Raw genomic sequence first — 20,565 nt, forward strand, 5'->3', positions numbered from 1 at the left:
AGAAAACTGTACACTTAGGCACCAACCTAAGGCCATAAAATATTTAGGTATATACCTGACTCCACACCCCAAAAATTTATTACAATTGAACTTCACAAACCTTATTAATTCAATTTCTAAAGATCTACAGACATGGAAAGACTGCCCATTTTCATGGTGGGGGAGATTGCAGATTCTTAAAATGAACGTCCTTCCTAGAGTATTATATGCTATCCAAGCAGTACCCATAGCACTACCACATACCTTTTTAGTGCAAACTCAAAAGGTTCTAGACCAATTCGTATGGGGGAAAATTAAACCTAGGATTAAAAAGACGACAATGTACAGAGCAGTTGGGGAGGGAGGATTGGGTTTACCTCACATTGAGACTTATTATCAAGCCACTAGCCTTCAGAGAATAATAGATTGGCATAGAAACAAAGAAAGAAAGGCCTGGGTACCAATGGATTCCCACATCTTACATACACCACATCCAGGGGCAGTATGCTGGATTGCCAAGCAGAATAGACCACCATGGTTAAGATCCTATCCTATACTCGCACATGTTTTCGAGGTTTGGGACAATATAGTTAAAAAACACCCTGATATTTCCACAGCGGGGTCTCCTATGTCCCCCATATCTCCAAATGCAGAACTGATGGGGAGCATCAAATATGACAAAACAAATTCTAACACTTGGGAAATGGGATTTACAGTCCCACTGTGCTCTCTGACCAAAGACGGCAAGCTTAAACAAAGACAGGAACTAACGGACATATTAGGGGGTGCATTTACAAACTGGTTAAAATATAATCAAATACATCATTTTATACAAATGAACCCACAGAAAGAATTACTGCTCAGGAACCTAACCCCATTTGAAGTGGTTTGCTCAGTAAACCTCCCAGCCCAACACACTCTATCTATGGCCAAGAAACTTCTAATAAAGGCTCAAAAGGTTAGATTACCTGACTATATAATAGAACATAGAGAGTGGCGCTTACCGACTGTTGGGGCTCGTGCTTTACCGGTAGCGTAATCTTCAGCGGGCACTAGTTTCTTTCTTCTTTTCTTCAAAGACCGACGTTCCTGGAGCCCAGGCAGATGCGCCTCCGTTTTCCGGCGCACAAGGCAAACAGTGGATCCACAGTGTACTTCCGGCCTACATAGGGCAGGAGGTTAAATCAAGCAGCATGCATCAAGCACCGTAATGAGGAAAAAAGTAAGTATTCAATAAAAAAGGACTTCCTTGAGGCATCCAAAGTTAAGAGACAAAGATTTATTGGGACATCAGTAAAAACAAATTCAGAGTCCTTTTTTATTGAATACTTACTTTTTTCCTCATTACGGTGCTTGATGCATGCTGCTTGATTTAACCTCCTGCCCTGTGTAGCCCGGAAGTACACTGTGGATCCACTACCTGACTATATAGACAGATGGCATAGGGATTTGGGTAAGACAATAATGGACAAAGACTGGGGACGTATTTTTCACAGCATCAGGAAATCCTCCTATTCCGCGAGATTTATAGAAACCAACTTTAAATTGTTAACTAGATGGTACCTAACCCCCTCCAGATTAAAAAGCATTTTTCCCTCCTCGTCAGAGAGTTGTTGGCGAGGGTGCGGGATGAAAGGAACCCTCATGCATATTTGGTGGGAATGTCCCAGGATACAGCCATTCTGGGAGATGATTCAGAATAATATTAAATTAATACTGGGCATAAGGGAAGAATATGTGTTAAAACCCGAAACCGCATTGCTAAATCTCCCTCTGGTCTGCAGTTGTAGATTGAGGGGTAGATTAGTTCAGTTAACATTAAACACAGCCAGATTGTTAGTTGCCAAGGGATGGAAGTCTCGAGAATGCCCCTAATTTAAGACCTGGTTGGCCCATATGAAGGACACAATGATGATGGAGGAATATGGGTATTTTAAAGCTAATAATATGACTTTTTTCCTTGATCTTAAATTTATATGGGAAGACATACAACATAAACTGCCTCTCAATTCTAAGACTTCCTCCCAAGATTCTAGTGTGACGTGAGTGGGAAAACATCTGACTTGGTGCTGTTAAACATATGGTATCTCCTCCGCCACCCTCTCCCCCTATCTGACTCCTGTAGAGCTCAGAGATTGATAGATTCTTATGAGATCCAATGAATGAGTGACAGGATGTATTTTTTTCCTTTTTTTTTTTTTAGGTCTAAAGTGTACTTACACATATATATGCCAGAGATTCGGTAGTTTAGTTAGTGTGGTTATTTGGTTTGTATTTGTTCTTATATACACCTAATAGTCTTATTGGTCTGTTGATATAGGAGAATGTTTATTATAATACTGTATTAAGGTTAGGAGCCTATAGATGTACAGATATTAGCTGATCCACGATTTAAGTGGAGGATTTATAAGTACAAGAAGTGTATGTACTGTTTACTTTCTTTTGTATTATTTATAAAATCCAATAAAGACGAATATATAAAAAAAAAAAAAATACAAGTTACTCCCATGTCTGCAATCTCCATTGTTTATTAAAGACCAAAAAAAAAAAACACTATTAAATAAACCTATTAGAGCTGCGGGGATGTGGGTATATTATAAGTGCATATACATAGATTATGAGTGGTCAATTTATCAAAGCGGCAACTAAAAATACTCTTGAATTCTGCGTCGTATTTGTCGCGAGATTGATCCGCCGAAGTCATCAAAGCGTCAAGATCGCCAAATGTTGAAATTTGTGAAGTAAAATACGATCCCACAATCTCAATCCGACGCAGATCGATGCTCGCATCATTACAGATGTTTCGAATTCACATTCGACTCTATTTGACACTTTTCCCAATTTATCAAACCTTTAACAGGTACGCTCGTGTCTATTCCGACTAAGCGTACCTAGTTTTCAATCCGCCACCCTTGAGGTTGCGGATACCATAGAACTCAATGGGAGTCTGAAAACACAGAAAGCTTATGTTCGATGCTGCAAGAGAATGAAGCATATGACATAATAAAAGTAAATTAGAAATTCTATTAAAATTGTATAACCATTGTAAATCAAACAATATTATTGCTCCACATTTGGTGCACTAGTAGATGTAGGGCTAAAAATGAAAAATACATTACTACTTATGGATTATGTTACAACTTTGTCTCTCATTACAAAGCAAGGGAACAATATTATTTCTTTATATTTGTTGAAAAGTTTTGCCCCAAACTTGTCGCACTAATAGATATAGAGATAAAATGAAATATGCAACATAATATAGCTAACTTCCTTTTTATTTTGTTGTAAAAAATCTATGTGCACCATGTTTAAGCCATTTAATACAAGTCCCACTCTCTACTTCGCACCAATTTTGACTCAACACTTTTCGCAACAATTGCGACGCAAACTCCTAAACAACCCACACACTAGTGATTTTTACAACCACTTTTGATTGGAATGTGCATAATCACATGATTTATGACATCAGCCAATCTAATTTAAATATACATTTTAAACTATCACTAACAAATCAAAATGCTTGATACTTGTGTCATTGACCACTCATCAGAACTTGTTAGTGCCATTTGTTACATTGCGTATTATACTTTGAAAATATGTATATGTGAATTTAGAATTAAAGATAAACATTGATGCTGACATTAGGACACACAGTGTAATATTTTAGACAAGGATTTTAAAATTCGAATTGATTCCCTACCCACTGTGATGGACACTCTATTGATCTGGTATTCTCCTATCTCTACTCTCTCTCTGATGTTGTCTGTCGCCCATTTCCCATCGCAGACCACCATCTGCTCACCTTTAATCTTAATATACAGACTAAACCTACTTCCCCCCCCCCCTCGCGCCCGCACCTGTAGAAATCTGCACTCTGTAGACCCTCCAAAACTCTCCAACCTTATTCGAATGCGCCTCCCCCACACTTCCACAAAATCCTGCCCTGACCTTGCTATAACCCACTATAACAATACCCTCTCCTCTGCACTTGACACTCTTGCTCCTCCCCAACTTTGCAAAGCCCCACGTCGTCAGCTCCAGCCCTGGCACTCCCAGCAAACACGCCACCTGCAAAAATGCTCCCACACTGCCGAACGTGCCTGGAGGAAATCCCGCTCTGAACCTGATTTAATGCACTATAAGTTCATTCTTCACTCTTACACCTCTGCCCTTCACATAGCTAAGCAAACCTACTTCTCTTTTCTTATATCCACTCACTCCTCAAACCCTAAAAGACTCTTCTCCATTTTCAAATCTCTCCTCTACCCACCTGCACCTCCCCCTCATCTGTATTCAGTGCTCAAGACCTGGCTGACTACTTTTTCAATAAATAATTTACCATCCGAAGAAACATCCCAACACAAGCCTGCAATCTCCCAACTTCACTCCCAGTCACCCCCCTTTGCCGCTCTCTGCAGCCTCCTCCTAACCACAAAGAGTGAAGTGGCTTCCCTATTGTCTTCCTCACACCTCACTACCTGCCCACTCGACCCCATTCCTTCACATCTAACACCTTCTCTGTCTCCCACCCTCACTCCGGCTTTAACTCATATATTCAACCTATCTCTTTCTACCGGCTCATTCCCTGCCTCCTTCAAACATGCAAAAGTCACCCCCATCCTCAAAAAACCCTCCCTTGACCCTAACTCTCCTGCAAACTACCGCCCCATATCACTGCTCCCGCTAGCTTCAAAAATCCTTGAAAAACTAGCTTTTGATGGCCTAACCCACTTCCTGTCCTCCAACTCATTGCTCGACCCCCTGCAATCTGGCTTCCGTCCCCAACACTCAACTGAGACTGCCCTCACCATGGTTACTAACGACCTCTTTTCTGCTAAAAACAAAGGCTACTACTCTATACTCATCTTACTTGACCTCTCTGCTGCCTTTGACACGGTTGACCATCCCCTTCTCCTACGGACTCAGCTCTCTTGGGCTCTGTGACAATGCCCTCTCCTGGATTCACTCTTATCTCTCTAACAGATCCTTCTCCGTCTCTTTTGCTGGCGACTCCTCCTCTCCATTGCCTCTGCCTGTTGGAGTACCTGCCTGGGTCCTCTACTCTTCTCTATTTACACTTCTTTACTGGGTAAACTTATCAACAGCTAGGGCTTCAACTACCACCTCTATGCTGATTATATCCAGATCTACCTTTCCACCCCTACACTCTCTCCTTCTGTCAATTCTCACATCAGCGACTGCTTATCTGTCATTTCCTCCTGGATGGCCTCTACCCACCTAAAAATAAACATGTCCAAAACTGAACTACTTCTAATCCCCCCCTCTAACTCTACCCCAGTTTCTAATTTTTCCATCACTGTTGGCGGCACCACTATCTCCCCATCACCCCAAGTCTGCTGCCTCTAAGTCACACGACTCAAATCTGTCCTTCATTCCCCACATCTAATTGCTCTCTTCATCCTGCCGCAACCACCTACGCAATATCTCCAAAATTCGTCCGTCTCTGAGTGCTGAAACTACTAAACAGCTAATCCACTCCCTGGTAATTTTCCGACTTGACTACTGTAATAACTTACTATCTGGCCTCCCTCTCTCCCCTTCAATCCATCTTAAATGCATCTGCAAGGCTAATCCACCTCTCTCGACACTCTGTTTCTGTTGCACCTCTCTGTGAGTCCCTTCACTGGCTCCCCATTCACAGCAGAATTAAATTCAAAATTCTCACCCTGACCTACAAAGCCCTCACCAATGCTGCCCCACCCTACCTATCCTCACTCATCAACAAATATACCCCAACCCGCCCCCTAAGATCCAACAATGACCTGCTTCTTGCGTTCTCTTCCATCACCTCCTCTCATGCTAGACTACAGGACTTCTCTCATGTGGCACCAACCCTCTGGAACGCACTTCCTCGAGCTGTCAGACTTTCCCCTAACCTCTCCTCCTTTAAACGTTCCCTAAAGACCTTTTTGTTCAGGGAAGCTTATCACCCGACTCATTAACAAACTAACTTCACTTACCCAACAAGTTACCCTCATCTATCTCCTCATTAATATCATTCTCACCTTTGCAGTCCCCACCTCCTGTTTCCCATCCTCCCACTCATCTAGATTGTAAGTTCCCAAAGGAATAGGGCCCTCAATTCCTCCTGTATTTGTTTGATACTATTGTATTGTTTCTCCGTTGTACTTTTATCCTTGTACCCATGGGCAGCGCTGCGGAATCTGTTGGCGCTTTATAAATAAAGAATAATAATAATAATAATGTTTGATTCAATATAATCTTAAACTGATAGCTCAAAGGGATAGCCCACCTAACATTAAACTGTCATGATTCAGATGCATCTGAAATTAAAATCACCTCTTTACTGTCATGCCATTTTCAGTGTATTTCTTCCTTCTCTTGAATTTCTGTTTCAGTAAGAAATGTCATCTTATATGCCAGCCCATTTTATAACACCTGTGAAGGGGTGGTTTTTAAAACTAGATTGCAATCAGGAGGGGTTACACAGGTACAGAGAGAAAACTGGCCCAGCTTTTAAAATATCTATTGATTGCAAATAAATATATGTGATACTCTGATTACATGTTATAATTGCAATTATTCCTGCTCAGAATAAGAATAAATTTACACTATATCCATATACTGTAGTTGTATAAATAAACACAGAAATATGAAAGACAACATTGTTTAGAAAAAAAAAAAAGGAATTAAGGGACATGTAAAAATGTTTGCAAAAGATTTCTAACACAACACACACACACACACATATATATATATATATATATATATATATATATATATATACATACATACACACACACACACACAAGTATGTGCAATATATGTACAAATTCTAGCATTAATAATCATTTATAAATAAAAAAAAATTAGATAAAAGCACATCATGACTTCTAGAAATACAAATACATTAATTTATGTTAAAGTATATAACAGATTTTTATGAGATATTGTTTGTTGAGGTTTAAATGTAGCTATTTCTTGGACAGTAACAGTTGAAAAATAAAAGATTAACTTTAGAGAAATGTGCTTATTCATAGACAGTAATGAAGTCTTCACACCTTACTTGACGTGCGTGTTTTTGACGGCTTTTTTGATAAATAAGGGTATCGTATTCAGATCTTCGTCAGCGATGTCTGGCGAGCATATTGACGCCAGCGAATGCACTGAGATTGACGCTCTGATAAATTAACCCTTTATTATGAGTTGAAAGTAATAAGTTAGCGCAAAAGCGAAAAACTTATGGCCGCATAAAAAATGGAACTTCGAATATCACAAATGTGTTAACATATTCCCCCATAGACTTCAATGGAGCTCTCAAATTGCAAAAAAAGCTAACACCCATCGTGCGCGCTAAACTGACCGTGTTTATTTAAGAGCACTAAACCTGACATGAAATATTAATATTTCACATTCCAATGTTCTTCACATAGCCGAATATGTTCTATTTATTCTTAAATAAATTATATATATATATATAAAAATTATTTTTTTGGTAAAATATATATTTATGCATATATATATATATATATATATATATATATATATATATATATATATATATATATATATACACAGATAAGTACAGATATAAACAGATATATATAGGAATAGCTATTTAAAAAATACTTCCCAGTTAAACACTTTATTAAATATGAATATTGCATAAATATGATTTTACATGTTTTCAGCTACTTGACTGAAAAGGGCTCCAGCGCACTTATATATATGTCTATGTATGTGTACATATGTATTTATGTGTTTATATATGTCTGTAAATGTATATATTACACATATAAATACAGAAATACAAAATATTTTCACACATACAGATACATATTTAGACATGTATATGAATGTATCTCAGTGTTAAAGCCCTTTGGCTGCCTTTTTTTTCCTAACACCTGAAACCTCATATCTTGTTTTAGGAAGATTTTGTGCTTGTGATATTATTATTTTAAAGAAGACAGTAGCTGCAACTTTCTAATTGTATTTCTTTATTGCCTATATAAGTTCTCACTGTTCTGAAATTGTTATACCTGTACTTATAATATTGTGACCGCACTGTAACAAACGTGTTTTATATTAATACACATTTGCTCATATCCCCAGTCACAGCACGTCCCACAAAACACTGGTGGGCAACTGCCCACAAATCCCTCTTGTCTTCCTGTCCCAGAGAGTCTGGAAAATGTAGGGAATTAAACAAAGCTGTAGGTTGTATCTACCCAATGTGTTGGAAAACCCCATAAACTATATAATATAACATAGTCACAACACCATGTTTACTGGGTCGCAACTTTCGTATGTGTTGTAGGAGAGTGTGTGTGGTATGTTATATTAGTGTGTGTTGTGTGTGTGCGTGTGTAATATGAGAATGTTTGTAGTGTGTGTGTTGTATGAGAGTATGTGTGCTGTGTGTAATATGAGAGGGTGTGGTGCGCGTGTGTGCTGTGTGTGTTGTATGAGATGGTGTGGTGTGTATGTTGTATGAGAGTGTGTGTGCTGTGTGTGTTGTATGAGAGTGTGTGTGCTGTGTGTGTTGTATGAGAGGGTGTGGTGTGTGTGTGTTGTATGAGAGTGTCTGTGTGGTGTGTGAGTTGTATGAAAGTGTATGTGGTATGTGTGTTGTATTAGAGGGTGTGGTGTGTGCTGTATTGTATGAGAGGGTGGTATGTATCATGTATGAGAGTGTGTGTGGTGTGTCTTTTGTATGAGAGGGTGTGGTGTATGAAAATGTGGTGTGTGTCTTGTATGAGAGTGTGTGTGGTGTGTGTGTTGTATGAGAGTGTGTGTGTTGTATGTGTTATTTGAGATATGTGGTTTGTATGAGAGTGTGTGGCGTGTGTATGTTGTATGAGAGAGTGTGGCGTGTGTGTTGTATGCAAGTGTGATGTGTGTGTTGTATGAGAGGGGGTGTGTGTGTGCTGTGTTGTATGAGAGGGTTGTGTGTGTCATGTATGAGAGTGTGTGTGGTGTGTCTGTTGTATGAGAGAGTGTGGTGTGTGTGTGTTGTATGAGTGTGTGTGTGGTGTGTGTGTTATTTGAGATGTGTGGTTTGTATGTTGTATGAGAGTGTGTGTTGTATCAGAGGGTGTGGTGTGTGTGCTGTGTTGTATGAGAGGGTGGTGTGTGTCATGTATAAGAGTGTGTGTGGTGTGCTGTATTGTATGAAAAGGTGGTGTGTGTCTTGTATGAGAGTGTGTGTGTTGTATGAGTGTGTGTGTTGTGTGTGTGTTATTTGAGATGTATGTTGTATGAGAGTGTGTGGCGTGTGTGTTGTATGAAAGTGTGTGTTGTATGAGAGTGGGTATGTGTGTGCTGTGTTGTATGAGAGGGTGGTGTGTGTCATGTATGAGAGTGTGTGTGGTGTATCTGTTGTATGAGAGGGTGTGGTGTGTTGTATGAGAAGGTGGCGTGTGTCTTGTATGAGTGTGTGTGTGTTATTTGAGAGTGTGTGGTTTGTATGTTGTATGAGAGTGTGTGGCGTGTGTTGTATGAAAGTGTGTGTGTTGTATGAGAGGGTGTGTGTGCTGTATGAGAATGTGTGTGTGTTGTATAAGAGTGTGTGTGTGTTGTATGAGTGTGTGTGTAATATTGTGTTATTACATATTATAACACTTGCAAGTTTGACTACAAATTGGAATAAAGTATGCACACATTTTACTCACTTTACAAAAAAATTGCAGCTATCTTGTATGTTACTTCAGAAATTTTCAGACCAAGCATAAAAATAGGGTCACAAAGTTATGTGGTATCATAACACTGAGCCTTTGGAATTTTTTTTTTTTTTTTAAGAACCCTGAACTAGAGCACAGGTGAAATAATCAGCTGATGGGGGAGAGCAGGTTAGTAACCATGGTAACTGATTAGCTGATTATTTCACCTGTGCTCTAGTTTAGAAAACATAGAAATCTGGCCTGTTAGTGTGCAATTAATCATGAAAGAAAAATAATTGTGTTTCATGTTAATTTTATGTATGTCTATATTTTTATATCACTCCATTAATTGCTGCTTGTATTTTTTTTTAACATCATGAATTGTAATATAATGATTGGCCACTAGTCAGTGCTATTACATTGTAAATGTGGACATTTTAGCTGAGTTATACAATGCAGATTATATATATATTCTTTATTTTTTTTTTACTGAATTTCAAGTGTCACAAAACACATCAGAAATACATTACAAAGTACAGTTACACTCATAATAACATTATCTGACAAACATTATTTAAAAAACAATATTGCCCAAAAAAGTTAGAAAGGTTTAAAGACATGAGCTCTCAGGTGTTAGAAAAAAAGGCAGGCAAAGGGCTTTAACATAGATATACATACATACATATACATGTCTAAAGATGAATATGTATGAATATATATATATATATATATATATATCCATACAGGTGCTGTACGTGAGCGAATGGCGAACCATAGGCGAGCCATACATGTGGCGTTGGATAAAGGAGAATCGATCAGCCTGTTGCATGACATTGTGCACGAATGAAACATCAGGTGTCATCGATCCGATACATCCTGATCGACCACATCCCCAGGCTCGACAGGGGGGGGGGGGAGACAGAAATAAAGCCCTGTTGATCTGCGAGGCGGAATGGATGTACCAATTGGGGACTATACAGCCAGGAGGACTCAACTCACCACCAGACTTCAAATCCCTGATCTAGGTGGGAGCTACATACCTGGGGTGCATGTGTGGATACCACGTGTCACGCGGTTTGGAGGGACTAGGGCCACGTCATTGGGGTGGGGTGGTCCTTTTTCACCGTTCCCTTACCATGGGCAGGGACGGGTCCCCTTTGGGGTCCATGTGTGTCATGGGCGAGACAGTGGTGCCACTTGGTCACCCACTATACAATCTTGCTCCTTTGTAACTAGGAATGGGGGGTTTTATGTTGGTGTGTTTTACTCTATAGTTGGGCATATTAAAGTTCAACACTTGAGTGGAATGAAGTGTATGGACTCCTATATAGTGATCTGAGTCAACATTCAATATTGAAATGGAGTTAAGTGCATGGACTGCTGCATGGAGATCTGAGCCTTCATGCAGTGAGGAGGCCGCTAATAGGCTTTGAGAAAATATTCTCCCATATGGCCCTGTGACATTTGCTGGGTGTTCAGTTTGTAATGTATGACCAATTAGTGCGATATTAGCAACGTGTAGGTGCCATTGAATGCATATGTTTAGAGCAATTACAGGGGTGCTGTATACTCCAGTTAAAGCGCATACTGCGTTGTTCTCTGATGGCATGTATTGTGTAACAAGTCAGGTAATATATATACAGGTATAGGAAGATGAATTAGGTATTTTGTACTGCAACTCAATTGCTACTATGTAGTTAGTAATTTTTTCTTTAAACATTTACATTGTATTCTGTGTACTGCCAAGGTGGCATTGTTACAATTATCAAACGTATCTGATATACAGCTGTAATGTTTTAATTTTAAATATAGGTGTAAAGTCTTAGTGATACTTCACAAAGGGGTCAAATGGTGGAAACCTACACCATACATCCACGGTAGATGTTTGTAAATGGTGTTCAGATGTGATATGCACAGTGTAAGGACACAAGATAGGGGGTGTTATGTTAAGCATAGAGATGTGTGTGAGCACTCCCTGCACACTTATAAGGCAAACTGTATATATTAAATATATTAAACACATAATGGCCGGAACCGGAAGTGACGTATTACGACACCACCGGAAATTACTCAGTTTGGAACGCAAAGGTATGCGTATCACAGGAGGTTAAACACTTAGATGTAGGATATGATATTTGCCATAATGAATACATAGTAAGAAACATTTCGAAATAAATATATGTTGATTTATGTTCACACTCATCAAAGAGGGGTGGTACACAATGTTTAGGATAATTCACTTTAAGTGGTCACGTACACAGACAAATACCGGAAGTGGGTGAATGTGAATTTACCTCCGTTTGGGGCATGTTAATGACAGATAGATACCGGTAGTGAGTAAATGAGCAATTACTTCCGGTTGGGGTATGCTAATGAAATGCATGGCGTGCGTTTCACATGAGGCAATGTTGCTAACACTGAATGTCATCACAGGTGTGTATTAATTTTGTTTGTTCACTTAGGTATTTAAGTTTGAGTTGAATCACTTGTTGATATGCTGATGAAGGGGAGGTTGTCCCGGAAAACATTTAATTAAACTGAAGCTTTTTTCACAAAGGCCTGAGAGTGCATTATTTTTTAAGTTTATTATTGGCATTGATCCTGTTAAGTGGACTGTGTTATATATATATATGTGTATATATATATATATATATATATATATATATGTATTTATTTGCGTATATATGTATTTACAGACATATATACACATATAATCATGTAAATAAATGTGTACACACATATAGACATATATAGAAGTCCATTGGATTCCTTTGAAATTAAAGGGACATGAAACACAAACATTTTCTTTTATGATTCAGATAGAGAATACAATTTTGAACAACTTTCCAGTTTACTTCTATTATTTAATTTGCTTCCTTCTCTTGTTATCCTTTGCTGAAATGTTTATCTAGGCAAGCTCATTAGCAGCAGAGAACCTAGGTTCTAGCTGTTGATTGGTGGCTGCATATATATATCGATTGTGATTGGCTCACCCATGAGTTCAGTTAGAATAGAAACTATTAGTGCATTGCTGCTCCTTCAACAAATGATACCAAGAGAATGAAACAAATTATATGATAGAAGTAAATTAGAACGTTGATTAAAATTGTATTCTCTATCTGAATAATGAAAGAAAAAATGTGGGTTTTATGTAGATAAAACATGTAAAAACAAATTTTTGCAATATTCTTGACGAAAAAGGGCGGAACTCTCCAGCACTGCAAGATCTCTCTCATTTCTCTATATCAAGGAGAGACAAGCCCAGTGCTATATAACACTGCATGATATGACAGTTTTGTTACACTTAGGGGTCGATTTATAAACCCGTCAACGCTGCAGTTTCTGTGCGAGCCTTCAGGCTTGCTGGAAACTGGAGTTAAGAAGCAGCGGTCTTATTTAACCTGTCTGCTGCCTTTGACACTGTTGACCATCCCCTCCTTCTATGCACTTTCAGCTCCCTTGGGCTCTGTGACATTGCCCTCTCCTGGATCCACTCTTATTTCTCTAATAGGTCCTTTTCTGTCTCATTTGCTGGCGGCGACTCCTCTTCATTGCCTCTGTCTGTTGGAGTACGTCAAGGCTCTGTTCTAGGCCCTCTACTCTGAGGCGGCGAACAGCAATCAGCCCGATTGGATAGGATCGGGTTGATTGACACCCCCTGCTAGCGTATGCTGTCGGCATTTATCGTCCCCTCTGACTGTGCACCCTATGTAAAATAGTATCCTTGTGCTCCCGTGGTTCCACTGCGCAAGTATAGTCTTAGCTACGATCCTACGCGACTTAGAGAAAACAGTGAACCTTGATTCTTTGCTGCTTCATTTTGACAAATGTCTGGTAAGAACACCTTGTTATTTATCAATTGTTTTCTATAATAAATAAATAAAAGTTGCCTAAGAACCATGCTGTTTGTAGATCACCTTCTTTAGAGCTGACTACAAGAGTGTGACTCTTGGCAGGGCCCTCTACCCGTCTGATCCCTATAAATGTTTCCTTGTATTCTGCCTATGTTTATAGCACTGGGGAATCTGTTGGCGCTCTACAAATAACTGATAATAATAATAATAAATAAATAAAAAAGAATCAGGGTAGTGCCATGGTGAATTTGCGTTTTTGTTAGTATTATTAAAATTTAGATTATGGTATGATATCAAAGACCACTGGGCTTTATTATCAGAACTTTTGTAATTTTTTTTCATAAGAAGACCATCTCCTGTAAAACATTTCCTTTTCTAAATGCTTAAAAGGAAGAAAAACACCCTCAGCTCTAAAAGCTAGAGCTTCCCTAGACATAAATTGGGGGTGAATCTCGTAGTCCATAAAAGATCTATAGATGACATTATATGGTTTGCAAAGGAGACACTTTTGATTTACAACATATGTTGAATTATATAAATTCTAACGCTATCGGTTTAACATTTACTTATAAGATAGGCTAGGAAAAAATAGCATTTTTAGATCTAGAAATAGAGGCCTTAGATAACAATCTAATAACAAAATGAGTAATTGCCATGTTGACAAATGGAAAAGCAACATTCCGAAAGGGCAATTTTTAAGAGTCCGGAGAAACTGTTCAAGTTTACAAGATGATACACAAGTGAAAAACAAAATTTATGCTTACCTGATAAATTCATTTCTCCTGTAGTGTGGTCAGTCCACGGGTCATCATTACTTCTGGGATATTATCTCCTCCCCTACAGGAAGTGCAAGAGGATTCACCCAGCAGAGCTGCTATATAGCTCCTCCCCTCTACGTCACCTCCAGTCATTCGACCAAAGGACCAACGAGAAAGGAGAAGCCCAAGGGTGTAGTGGTGACTGGAGTATAATCCAAAAATTTTTTTAGCCTGCCATAAAAAACAGGGCGGGCCGTGGACTGACCACACTACAGGAGAAATGAATTTATCAGGTAAGCATAAATTTTGTTTTCTCCTGTTAAGTGTGGTCAGTCCACGGGTCATCATTACTTCTGGGATACCAATACCAAAGCAAAAGTACACGGATGACGGGAGGGACAGGCAGGCTCTTTATACGGAGGGAACCACTGCCTGAAGAACCTTTCTCCCAAAAACAGCCTCCGAAGAAGCAAAAGTGTCAAATTTGGAAAATTTGGAAAAAGTATGAAGAGAAGACCAAGTTGCAGCCTTGCAAATCTGTTCAACAGAAGCCTCATTCTTAAAGGCCCAAGTGGAAGCCACAGCTCTAGTAGAATGAGCTGTAATTCTTTCAGGAGGCTGCTGTCCAGCAGTCTCATAGGCTAATCGTATTATGCTACGAAGCCAAAAAGAGAGAGAGGTAGCCGAAGCTTTTTGACCTCTCCTCTGGCCAGAATAAACGACAAACAGGGAAGACGTTTGACGAAACTCCTTAGTTGCCTGTAGATAAAATTTCAGGGCACGGACTACATCTAGATTGTGTAGCAGACGTTCCTTCTTCGAGGAAGGATTAGGACACAAGGATGGAACAACAATCTCTTGATTGATATTCCTGTTAGTGACCACCTTAGGTAGGAACCCAGGTTTAGTACGCAGAACTACCTTGTCTGAATGAAAAATCAGATAAGGAGAATCACAATGTAAGGCAGATAACTCAGAGACTCTTCGAGCCGAGGAAATAGCCATTAAAAACAGAACTTTCCAAGATAACAACTTGATATCAATGGAATGAAGGGGTTCAAACGGAACACCCTGTAAAACATTAAGAACTAAGTTCAAACTCCATGGCGGAGCAACAGTTTTAAACACAGGCTTGATCCTAGCTAAAGCCTGACAAAAAGCTTGAACGTCCGGAACTTCTGACAGACGTTTGTGTAAAAGAATGGACAGAGCTGAAATCTGTCCCTTTAAAGAACTAGCGGATAACCCCTTTTCTAAACCTTCTTGTAGAAAAGACAATATCCTTGGAATCCTAACCTTACTCCATGAGTAACTCTTGGATTCGCACCAATATAAGTATTTACACCATATTTTATGGTAAATCCTTCTGGTAACAGGCTTCCTAGCCTGTATTAAGGTATCAATAACTGGCTCAGAAAACCCACGTTTTGATAAAATCAAGCGTTCAATTTCCAAGCAGTCAGCTTCAGAGAAGTTAGATTTTGATGTTTGAATGGACCCTGGATCAGAAGGTCCTGTTTCAGAGGTAGAGACCAAGGCGGACAGGATGACATGTCCACTAGATCTGCATACCAAGTCCTGCGTGGCCATGCAGGTGCTATTAGAATCACTGATGCTCTCTCCTGTTTGATTCTGGCAATCAATCGAGGAAGCATCGGGAAGGGTGGAAACACATAAGCCATCCCGAAGGTCCAAGGTGCTGTCAAAGCATCTATCAGAACCGCTCCCGGATCACTGGATCTGGACCCGTAGCGAGGAAGCTTGGCGTTCTGACGAGACGCCATGAGATCTATCTCTGGTTTGCCCCAACGTCGAAGTATCTGGGCAAAGACCTCCGGATGAAGTTCCCACTCCCCCGGATGAAAAGTCTGACGACTTAAGAAATCCGCCTCCCAGTTCTCCACTCCCGGGATGTGGATTGCAGACAGGTGGCAAGAGTGAGACTCTGCCCAGCGAATTATCTTTGATACTTCCATCATTGCTAGGGAGCTTCTTGTCCCTCCCTGATGGTTGATGTAAGCTACAGTCGTGATGTTGTCCGACTGAAACCTGATGAATCCCCGAGTTGTTAACTGTGGCCAAGCCAGAAGGGCATTGAGAACTGCTCTCAATTCCAGAATGTTTATTGGAAGGAGACTCTCCTCCTGATTCCATAGTCCCTGAGCCTTCAGAGAATTCCAGACAGCGCCCCAACCTAGTAGGCTGGCGTCTGTTGTTACAATTGTCCAGTCTGGCCTGCTGAATGGCATCCCCCTGGACAGGTGTGGCCGATAAAGCCACCATAGAAGAGAATTTCTGGTCTCTTGATTCAGATTCAGAGTGGGGGACAAATCTGAGTAATCCCCATTCCACTGACTTAGCATGCACAATTGCAGCGGTCTGAGATGTAGGCGTGCAAAAGGTACTATGTCCATTGCCGCTACCATTAAGCCGATCACCTCCATGCATTGAGCTACTGACGGGTGTTGAATGGAATGAAGGACACGGCATGCATTTTGAAGCTTTGTTAACCTGTGTTCTGTCAGGTAAATCTTCATTTCTACAGAATCTATCAGAGTCCCCAAGAAGGGAACTCTTGTGAGTGGAAAGAGAGAACTCTTCTTTTCGTTCACCTTCCATCCATGCGACCTTAGAAATGCCAGTACTAACTCTGTATGAGACTTGGCAGTTTGAAAGCTTGAAGCTTGTATCAGAATGTCGTCTAGGTACGGAGCTACCGAAATTCCTCGCGGTCTTAGTACCGCCAGAAGAGTACCCAGAACCTTTGTGAAGATTCTTGGAGCCGTAGCCAGTCCGAATGGAAGAGCTACAAACTGGTAATGCCTGTCTAGAAAGGCAAACCTTAGATACCGGTAATGATTTCTGTGAATCGGTATGTGAAGGTAAGCATCCTTTAAATCCACTGTGGTCATGTACTGACCCTCTTGGATCATGGGCAAAATTGTTCGAATCGTTTCCATCTTGAACGATGGAACTCTTAGGAATTTGTTTAGGATCTTTAAATCCAAGATTGGCCTGAAAGTTCCCTCTTTTTTGGGAACTACAAACAGATTTGAGTAAAACCCTTGTCCTTGTTCCGACCGCGGAACTGGATGGATCACTCCCATTAATAAAAGATCTTGTACGCAGCGTAGGAACGCTTCTTTCTTTATTTGGTTTGTTGATAACCTTGACAGATGAAATCTCCCTCTTGGGGGAGAGGATTTGAAGTCCAGAAGGTATCCCTGAGATATGATCTCTAACGCCCAGGGATCCTGAACATCTCTTGCCCAAGCCTGGGCGAAGAGAGAAAGTCTGCCCCCTACTAGATCCGGTCCCGGATCGGGGGCCCTCGATTCATGCTGTCTTAGGGGCAGCAGCAGGTTTCCTGGCCTGCTTGCCCTTGTTCCAGGACTGGTTAGGTTTCCAGCCTTGTCTGTAGCGAGCAACAGCTCCTTCCTGTTTTGGTGCAGAGGAGGTTGATGCTGTTCCTGCTTTGAAATTACGAAAGGAACGAAAATTAGACTGTCTAGCCCTAGGTTTGGCTTTGTCCTGAGGCAGGGCATGGCCTTTACCTCCTGTAATGTCAGCAATAATCTCCTTCAACCCGGGCCCGAATAAGGTTTGCCCTTTGAAAGGTATATTAAGCAATTTAGATTTAGAAGTAACATCAGCTGACCAGGATTTTAGCCACAGTGCTCTGCGTGCCTGAATGGCAAATCCGGAATTCTAAGCCGTAAGTTTAGTTAAATGTACTACGGCATCTGAAATAAATGAGTTAGCTAACTTAAGGGCTTTAAGTTTGTCTGTAATCTCATCTAGTGTAGATGATTGAAGTGTCTCTTCCAGAGACTCAAACCAAAATGCTGCTGCAGCCGTGACAGGCGCAATACATGCAAGAGGTTGCAATATAAAACCTTGTTGAACAAACATTTTCTTAAGGTAACCCTCTAATTTTTTATCCATTGGATCTGAAAAGGCACAGCTATCCTCCACCGGGATAGTGGTACGCTTAGCTAAAGTAGAAACTGCTCCCTCCACCTTAGGGACCGTTTGCCATAAGTCCCGTGTGGTGGCGTCTATTGGAAACATTTTTCTAAATATCGGAGGGGGTGAGAACGGTACACCGGGCCTATCCCACTCCTTAGTAACAATTTCAGTAAGTCTCTTAGGTATAGGAAAAACATCAGTACTCGCCGGTACCGCAAAATATTTATCCAACCTACACATTTTCTCTGGTATTGCAACTGTGTTACAATCATTCAGAGCCGCTAACACCTCCCCTAGTAATACACGGAGGTTTTCCAGCTTAAATTTAAAATTTGAAATATCTGAATCCAATCTATTTGGATCAGAATCGTCACCCACAGAATGAAGTTCTCCGTCCTCATGTTCTGCCGCCTGTGACGCAGTGTCTGACATGGCCCTAATATTATCAGCGCACTCTGTTCTCACCCCAGAGTGATCACGCTTGCCTCTAAGTTCTGGTAATTTAGCCAAAACTTCAGTCATAACAGTAGCCATATCCTGTAATGTGATTTGAAATGGCCGCCCAGATGTACTCGGCGCTACAATATCACGCACCTCCCGAGCGGGAGATGCAGGTACTGACACGTGAGGCGAGTTAGTCGGCATAACTCTCCCCTCGTTGTCTGGTGAAATATGTTCAATTTGTACAGATTGACTTTTATTTAAAGTAGCATCAATACAGTTAGTACATAAACTTCTATTGGGCTCCACTTTGGCATTAGCACATATAGCACATGTATCTTCCTCTGAATCAGACATGTTTAACACACTAGCAATTAACTAGCAACTTGGAAATGCTTTTTTAAGTAATTTACAATAATATGAAAACGAACTGTGCCTATAAGAAGCACAGAAAAAATTATGACAGTTGAAAATAATTAAGTTATAGCATCAATCTTTGTCAGAAATATACAATTTTAGCAAAGGATTGTTCCCATTAGCAAAGGATAACTAACCCAGGCAGCAGAAAAAAAAAAAATACACAAATAAACGTTTTTTTATCACAGTCAACTACAATCTTCACAGCTCTGCTGTGATGATTACCTCCCTCAAAAAAGGCTTTGGAGATCCCTGAGTTCTGTAGAGATGAACCGGATCATGCAGGAAGAAAATGAACCTCTGACTGAGTTTTTTGATGCGTAGTAAAAGCGCCAAAAATGGCCCCTCCCCCTCACACATAACAGTGAGAGAGATCAGTGAACTGCTTTAATTTAAACAAAAACTATTGCCAAGTGGAAAAAATCGTGCCCAAAACATTTTTTCACCCAGTACCTCAGAGAAATAAACGTTTTTACATGCCAGCAAAAAAACGTTTAACCTCAATAAATTAATTGTTATTTAAAACCTATTGCAAGTCCCTGCAAATTAGGTTAAGTCTATGCATACAGTATAAATCCAGTGAAGTACCATTCCCCAGAATACTGAAGTGTAAAATATACATACATGACAGCCTGATACCAGCTACATCTACTGCATTTAAGGCTGAGTTTACATTATAACGGTATGGCAGGATTTTCTCATCAATTCCATGTCAGAAAATAACAAACTGCTACATACCTCTTTGCAGATTAATCTGCCCGCTGTCCCCTGATCTGAAGTTTACCTCTCCTCAGATGGCCGAGAAACAGCAATATGATCTTAACTACTCCGGCTAAAATCATAGAAAAAACTCCGGTAGATTCTTCTTCAAATTCTACCAGAGAATGAATAACACACTCCGGTGCTATTATAAAATAACAAACTTTTGATTGAAGTTAATAAACTAATTAAATCACCACAGTCCTCTCACACATCCTATCTATTCGTTGGGTGCAAGAGAATGACTGGGGGTGACGTAGAGGGGAGGAGCTATATAGCAGCTCTGCTGGGTGAATCCTCTTGCACTTCCTGTAGGGGAGGAGATAATATCCCAGAAGTAATGATGACCCGTGGACTGACCACACTTAACAGGAGAAATATTGCTACAAAGATTTGATGAGAGAGGGTACAGTCAAGATAAGTTAATTTCGGCTGTTGAAAATGCATGATCATGCGATAGAAATTCACTCCTTAGCTACAAGAAAGAGAAACCCATGGAGATAAATATCCCTCCTATAAATAACCAAATAGCTAATAATGAAGATAAGTTGACTGTCCCCTTTGTAACTCAATATCCATCACAATATAAAGTAATGGAAAAAATAATAAAAAAACATTGGCATATAATTAAATCTGACCCAATCTTAGGTGATAAAATTACTGATAAACGGAAATTTATTTATAAGAAAGAGAATAACTTAAAGAATGTTTTCGCTCCAAGTGAATTTAAAACACTAAAAACTAAAT

Source organism: Bombina bombina, chromosome 7 (assembly GCF_027579735.1).
Source record: "Bombina bombina isolate aBomBom1 chromosome 7, aBomBom1.pri, whole genome shotgun sequence".
Lineage (NCBI taxonomy): Eukaryota > Metazoa > Chordata > Amphibia > Anura > Bombinatoridae > Bombina > Bombina bombina.